We start from the raw sequence: 8,094 nt of genomic DNA on the forward strand, positions 1-8,094 counted from the left end.
TTCACAAATTAATTCACATTATTAAAAAGTGACATAATATATGATAATCGTCTAAAGTTGTATTAAAAGAAAACACGATAAGTGAAATATGAATGCAAATATTAACCTAAATAAATGTTTTTCACTTAAGAATAGTTTTGTTAACCGTGATAAATGAATAATAAAACAGTAATTTCAATAAATTGAGTAAATCTAATCATTAAAATATTATAAGTAAAGCTTAATTTCCCTTTCAGCTGATTGGTTACTGAGTATCAAATGAATGAAATGAATAAGAAATACTGTTTTAGAAAATCATAGTAATATCTAGATAAATAAATGAATATTGAGTATTATTGAAGTCTGAAGGGAGAGTTTCTCTGGCAGCAGAAAGAAGCTGCACCCCTGATGTCTGCTGCTTCCTGTGTCAGTATGGATTAGTGTAGTGAAGTGGAAACCATCAGAGACAGACCAACACCTCCAGAAGCTTTTTCAAACTCCTCAGCCTCACATAGGCTGAATGCTATTTTGTGACACAAACTGTTTTTTTTAAATTATTTTTATAATTAAACATCATGTAAATTTATACCAGTTTAAGCAAAATGAGGGAATTCATGCTTTGGCTAAAAAAAAAACAAACCTATTTTTTTATATTTAATCAGAGTTTTTAAACTTAAAGACGAAAAAACTCCTTTATTCAGTAAATTAAACCTTAAATCATCTTTTGGATTTGCCAATTTTGAGAATGTAATATTTCTTAGAAATAAGTTTATTATGTCTTATTTGTGTATTATTTTTAGTTTTACACTATTTTGGCTCAAGGTTTGCATATCCAGCTTTTCTTAAGTTGTTATACAATTCTGAAATTCAACCTTTTTAAACAAACTGACTTAAGTCCAACAAATTTAACTGAACAAAAAGATATATAAGATAAAACAGCATCAGCTGTGAATACTAGGTGGATTGAAGCACATTTCACCAACTGTATGACATAATGTTTTTAGTTTAAATGACTATATACAAATACAAAGGCGCATAAATGTTTATGTAACGCACAACACCGATTTTTCTTTATTTATCTTGTTTTTAGTTCATCTCGGATTGCTTAATATTGTATTTTCATATCTCAAAATCAATAAAAGTATTTTTTCAGTGCATCCCACACAACATAAACTTGGAAAAGTTCTCTGCATTATGCGTGTATAAACATAGATGAATATGGATGCAATTATGCTTTGTCTTAAACTATCAATCAGAAATCTGCCTCTGTTGCCACTTATGTACTACTGTATATCACTAAGTTTTACTGCAGCTTTTATGGCCTTTAATCCAGCAATTACCTCCAGCAATGTTTGCCATGGTGACACTTTCTCTGTTTAACTGTTTTGTGTGAATTTATCAGATGCAACAACATATGCTGGTGAATCATGTGCACTAATTAACCTTTTAAGTTGATAGTCTAGCTGCATTTTAGCACCAATCTCATTCATTTACCACACGCCTGAGTTCACTTTTCGTAGCAGTTTTATCATCTGAAGAAGCGATTGAGCAGGGAAATTGACATGAAAAGAAAGTAAGAAAGGGGTTTTGAAGTTAATCAGCAATAATCTTGAAATGTAAAAACAGGAAGAATGGGACACACATGTTTGTCTTGTTGTGGATTTTTGATGCACAAACTCACAACATAAGAGCTCCACTGACTTTACTATCTAAAATAACAACTTGAACATTTATTATTTGAAATGAACAGTCAAAAGTGAGAGAACAACATACATAAATGTTGGATCTTGCATGTCTGCATACGCAAATTATCAATAAAGCTTATTAGGTTGAAGCCCCAGAGCCCTGAACCTTTGAAGGCCATGAGCATTCGAGAAAAATGTTAATCTGTTTTGCAGCATCTGTCACTTCGGATTAACATGCATCCCTGCAGTTGGAGGAAGGTGGGAAAAGAGGGTGCAGCAAGTGATATATAGTCCTGATAGGCTGAATAATTTGACTGACAGTGACGCCAAAAACCTGCATTCACTGTTCTTCAAAGTTACACTGAACATCTTCTTGAGAGAAGCTGCAGAGGGAATTGCGGTGGAGAAAAATCTCGACGCTGACAGAGACTTTAGGGGTCAGCGATGGCAGCAGGAGTCACAGCTCGGTGCGGCCGCTGGAGAAACTCCCAGGAGCTGCAGCAGGAGGAGCCGAAACACCTCCGGGTTAGCAAACAGCTGAGCGGTGCTCCCTGAAGGCATGGCAGATTTTAGAGAAGAACATTATGAAGCAGGAGCTCAAACTCACAATCCTGTAGTTTCCAGGTGAAAATGAAGAATGAACTTCCGCTTCAACTGTGGTAATTACTTCCATACCAGCAGAGACTGAAATTGTCAGGAAGGGAAGGAAAAATACAACTACTATCTTTTTATTTATTATTATTTCATGTTATCAATTGAATGCTTTTTAAAAAAAAGCTATTCATTATTATATGTGACTATTATTTATACTCAAAGTGTCTTTGAAAAATAATTATGTGGTTTTTAAAAGAGGAAATCTATTAGAAATTTACTAGATCATAAAAAAAAGAAAGATCACAGAAATGCAGTCTTAACAAATATTTAAGTTTCTTTAAGTCCTAATATACCTATAATTTAGATTATTTTATCAAAACTTAAGTATTTCAACATTATGGCAGTAGTATAGTATTTTATATTTTTTAGTATTTTATCAGTATTTCAACGAGCTTTCTGTGAACTTGTCAATCTTGTGTTATGAAATTAAAAATCTGTGCTGATAAAGTAAGGAAAATATTGAGACATTTAGACATCTGGTTTAGGTTTGCAATAAAAGAGAACCTTGTTATGAAAACCAACTAGTTTCAATGATCAGAAGACAATAAAGGATCAGAGGCATTTGAGGAAAATATGAAACTGTCTTTTTTTTCCCCCAGTGGGACTTTAAATTTACTTTTACCTGTTTTTTTTTTTAGAAGATTTTCATTTCCAACCCAAACTCCTCCATGAATACTCACTGATGTGACAGAAAGTGAGGCAAGAAGAGGACAATTTATGCAAAAGGTCTAAATAGTGCAAAGTCTAAAGCTGCAATTGACTTTGAATAGGCGACACGATCCGTCTAAACGTTCACTATTGAGAGTGAACTGACTCAGATCTTGCTAAAATGTTTTCTAGAAGTTCTCCTTTATCAGCTGAAAGTAATAATTTACATTCTTGTTTTTCCAGATATGTTTGTGCAGATGTACTATAGCAGTAAACAGGCATCAATACCATTCCAATGTGGCATCCAACTTTGTGTACGCAACAAGCTGGCATGTGAAAAAACAAAAAAAAAACATAAAACATTTTTGCTCTACAGACTCAAACGGTCTATGACCTTCAAATCTCTTGTGGGCCTCCTGTGTATCCCATATTGATGGTAGTTTTGACTTGACCAAAAACAGTTGTCCATTTTCTTCCATTGGACATATCAGGTTTTGCAATACTTACTCAATAGTTTGCTTCCATTTTTTTTGTTTTCTTTCTCTTTACCGTGCCGTGAATTGCAGCATTCAGATGAGAATAAACAAACCTGCACAGAAAAAAGAGAAGCTTTTTACAAGAGTTTTCTTGTTTTATCTGCATCAGGGTTCAGATGAGCTTTTCCATCGAGACGTTTGCTTCAACGCATAATTTTTACAAGTTTTGAAATCTGGTGAAAGTTTGAAACCTCACACATTCTGTTTGACTGAGCATGATCAGTGATCAACGTCACACTTTCACAATATGGAGGCTGAAACATTTGATCTTTCACTCAGTATTCCCGCGGTCATATCTGGGCAGAGATGGGACATCTGTCAGTTCAGCTTGTGGTGCATCTGGCCCGGGCCGCGTCAAAGGCAATTTCTCCAGATGAAGACTTTTTTTTTTTTTTTTTTTGCATTCTCATCTCCTCTGTTCCACACAATTCTCCTCCTCACCGGTGCCAGGCAGCCTAAATTAAATCAGGCTTAAATAAGATCTATCTCCATCTCTGTATGCAAGGATAGACTGATCCTCGCAGCAGCGCTTTGACATTTCTCTGTACTACAGGATGCCACTGAAGGATTACCTCAGTGGGAGTGGGCTGCATTAGCTAGCCCATGACGACTCACTCTATTGATACCCATAACAGGTACAGCTCGGTGAGGAGCCCCCTGCACAGCCTGCAGAGTGATGTGAAATGATTATAAATGGGGGGTGTCAATTTTAAGGGGGGAAGCTGGTCATCTGAGAAGGAAAGATGTACGAGTATATAAGGGTGAGTGGGATTCCACTCCTCTGCCAATGGAGGATGCGACATTCCCTGCTCTGGACTGTGACGGGACCTCAAGAGTTTCGGCTGATTCTTGGTCGCTCTTTTGTTCTGTTTGCATTTAATTCCCCGGGCCGGACACTGGCACACACACACATATCGATTAGCCCTCTGATTTCTACATCAGCGCTGGTCCTGCTTCTCCCTGCCGGAAAATAAAGGGGGCAACGACCCAGCTATCAGTCAAGACAAGAGAAACACCTCCATTGTCGACGGGAACGCACGCTATTTGTCAGGCAGCACGTCGCCCTCTCAAGGTCACATCAAACTGACAGCTGTGCCAAAGCAAATGTTGAACACCTTCTGATGCAGCTTTTACAAATTAGTTTAATGAGGAATTGATTTTCACTCTCCTTTGCTTTTTTCCTTTTCCGTGCAGGAGGGAGGCAGGCGAGCTGCCCCCCCGAATCGTCCTGGAAACAGCAGGCAGTTCAGCTCCACGGGGGCAACAAGAAGACGTGGAGGGAAAGCATCTCACCACAGAAGCCGGCGCAGACAGACTCCGGGTGGAATGACTCACGGACAGGGCTATGACGGCTGCAACCTGCGCCCCCCCCCACCTCCAGACTGTGAATAAAGCTAATACTGTGGGGGCAGATGGAGCCCAGTCATCAGGTCTGAAAAGAAACAGTAGAAGGAGAGGTGGAAAACCTGCTCGGAATGACCTCATCAAATCATCACAGGGATCAAACACATCACGTCTGCTGCTTTTAACTCCGGCTCCCCGGACAGATGAATAATAAATAAAACATGGTGTTGAGGAGGGAGGGGCGGGCTTAAGTAACATGGCCCCCAACAATTCTGGAATTCTGAAGCGTTTATTCATAAAAAAAAAATGTTTAAAGGAGAGGACAGGAAGAGAGGAATACAATTGATGGATCACAGGATTATCGATCAGTTAAACACAGGGATTTATCCGTCATTGACTGGAATGCATATGAATCATCATATCTGCAGTGGAGGCTGAGAGAATGAGGAGAAAATATCAAACAGGAGAGCTAAATAATGCGTTTGGCCCTTCTGCCCTTTCTGCAATAGCTCACAAAAGATGCTCAGATCTTTCTAAAAGGGTTAATGAAATCCTAGACTTTACCAAACCGAGGAAGAAACTATCGATCCCACTGTGGGGAGGAAATCCTATATCAACGTGCCACTTCACATTAATCATCGCATGTGTCTCGTGACATTGCTCTGCAGTGATTACGCCGGGGTGCTGGTGGAAAATTTGGAATAACAATCAGAAAATTATTTCTCTTTGTGAGGAAACAAGGGGGAAAAAATACAGGGTTAGATGGTCAGTTCAACAAACAAAAATCTAATCAAACGATTTCCAATGTTTCTTGTTTGTTCTTGATTTAACCATTTGTACGAACAATATGCTATGAATGGATTGATTGGTTTCATGCTTGGAAAAATCAGACTTTTTCTTTCAGACAAACATCTTTGATTGACCTGCTGGCGATTTTTTTGGTCACTTAGCAGGATGTTGTATTTTCCAAGAAACGGAAGAAGCAAAAATAAAGTTATTTTTGTTTCATAAAGAAGTGTCCCCGAACGAGGGTGATTGACAACATCCTCAGACACGAGCGACTCGAGGTGTGGATCTGTCAGCAGTGATCCACTCTAAGCCCCGCTGGAATGAGCCGGGGATCGGAGCCGCTGGAAGCCTCGCTGGGGCGGATGTCTCCGCTGTGACATTGCAGCCTCTGACATGCTCCTAAGTTCACACGCAGGCAGGGAGAATTTATGGAAATGGAAGCAGACTGGCGAGACGGACGGAAGCTGATCATTGTCTGTCCCGTGCAGCCATCAGGTGAAGCCCTGCGGGGATGAATTTAAAGTAAATGTTACCTATAAATCTCCAGCTTTCCCTGGGCCACCTAATGAAAACTAATAGGGAGACTGTGAAAAGAGTGATCCATCCTTGTAGTTTTGCTGCCCAATAACAGCCTGCTCTCCTGTCGAGGTGAGACACAGCTATAAAGTGTTAGCAAACAAGCTTCTCTGGGGTAGAGCTGTGATAAAAGTGGGGCTATACATATAAAATATATCAAATTTGAGAAGAAAATCCACACAACGCACATTTATCAGAGACAAAAGTTGTTTTATTTCAGAGTTGCACAAAGAATAATCAGAAATGATGGGATGCTCAATGAGGTTTGACCTAAAGAGAGGAAGGAGAGCAGAAAAAAAGGGAAGAAAGTTCGGGGAAACTGCAGGACTGTTGGTGACCTCAGCCTGCAGATAAGCACGGCGGAGACGTTTCTCCAAACAGAGTATGACTTTGATTTCTCACCTCATTTCACTCTCGGCTGTCAGATAGGTTTCTGCCCAGATGACATCTCCTTCACAGGGAAAAAAGTGGAACGGCTTAGAAATGAGGCAGCTGCTGCCCTACATGCCAGACATGAAGAGTGACATCATCACCTCGGCGGCTTCGCCGGCGATTCAAAACAACAACAGCAAAAACTTCCAATGCAAATAATGACACCCACCCCCAGCGACCCCCCCACTGTCCCCGTCTTTGTCTGCCGCTTTGTCTTTCACAGAGCGCCCATGACCTATTTACCCCTGATGTTCCAACACTGAGCTGCAGATGTTTGTTTCACTGCGACTCCTTTGAGTTTTTAATATATGCTCTTTAGCCCAACAGAGGCAAAAAAAGAAAGACTTGTTGTAGATTTAACAGTAATTTAAGATAAAGAGATAAAATCCATGTACATATTAATGCTTTGTCACATTATAGTGACAGGGGAAAGTTCAGGGTTATTTTTCTTTTTTAAAACTGACCTGTATGTGATTATAAACATGATAATTTACACTATAATATTTTTCGAAGTCTTACATTTGTTGCCTTATTTTACAAAGAATCATCACCATACACAATATTATTTTACATCTTTTTTTTATTTTTTTATTTTAAGTGTGATTATTATCATAAAAACATTTTTTTAATGAAAACAATTTTCCCTAAGGTTTAATATTTTGCAATGATGGATAATATATACAGAAAATTAGAAAAACAAATACAGAAAAATGTCAGATAAATGTAAAAACAATAACAAGGTCAATGACTTACTTTCAAAAGTTGAAGAATTTGTGATAATATTTCTTAAAAAAACATTTTTTTTGTTTGTTTCACTGTTTTGCTTTTACATTAAAAAAAAACTGTCACATTTTGAAAACTTTTTATTGCCTTTTGTCACCTCATTAAAAAGTTTTATCACACAGTAAATCAGAAAGTGATAAAAATTGAAATTCCAGGTAAACTGCATTTTTTTTGTTAGAAGTTGTGAAATTATGTCTTTATTTGCAGGTAAATTTATAACCCTATAAATAAATAATGAAAACCCAATTGGCTTGGATGAAAAATGCAAAGCTGATGAAAAGTTAATGTTTGAAGAAGCCTCAGTTGCACAGGTCACTGACAAATGATGGAGATTTCTTTTTAAATAGCTTTGCTGTAAGACCTAATAGGGTGTTAATTGTTTATTAATTTTTAATTTGCAGACATTTGTCCCCTAATCATCTGCAGGCATTCATTAAAAAACCCAATAGCCTGTAAAGTGTTTGCTCCAATACAAATTATTATAAATAAATATGCAATTAATGTGACATTTTATACAATAAAATATCAACTTTAAAAGAAGTTGTCCTCTAAACGCTGAACCAAAACATAAACAACACATTTTATTTTGTCATGAAATGAACTCATTGATCTGAAACATTTTCTACTAAATAACAATTTCTCTCAAGTATTATTTACAAATCTGTAGC

General features: G+C 37.7%; 1 long non-coding RNA gene across 1 annotated transcript; it reads right to left on the reverse strand.

Moving 5' to 3' along the window:
• Positions 1-2,902: 2,902 nt before the first annotated feature.
• Positions 2,903-6,962, reverse strand: LOC118599289. The gene is made up of 2 exons (XR_004948590.1): positions 6,614-6,962; positions 2,903-4,934 (listed from the first exon to the last, which is right to left on the reverse strand). It is a non-coding gene; the product is annotated as an uncharacterized LOC118599289 (long non-coding RNA).
• Between the last annotated feature and the right edge of the window lie 1,132 nt (positions 6,963-8,094).

Source organism: Oryzias melastigma, linkage group LG10 (genome assembly GCF_002922805.2).
Source record: "Oryzias melastigma strain HK-1 linkage group LG10, ASM292280v2, whole genome shotgun sequence".
Lineage (NCBI taxonomy): Eukaryota > Metazoa > Chordata > Actinopteri > Beloniformes > Adrianichthyidae > Oryzias > Oryzias melastigma.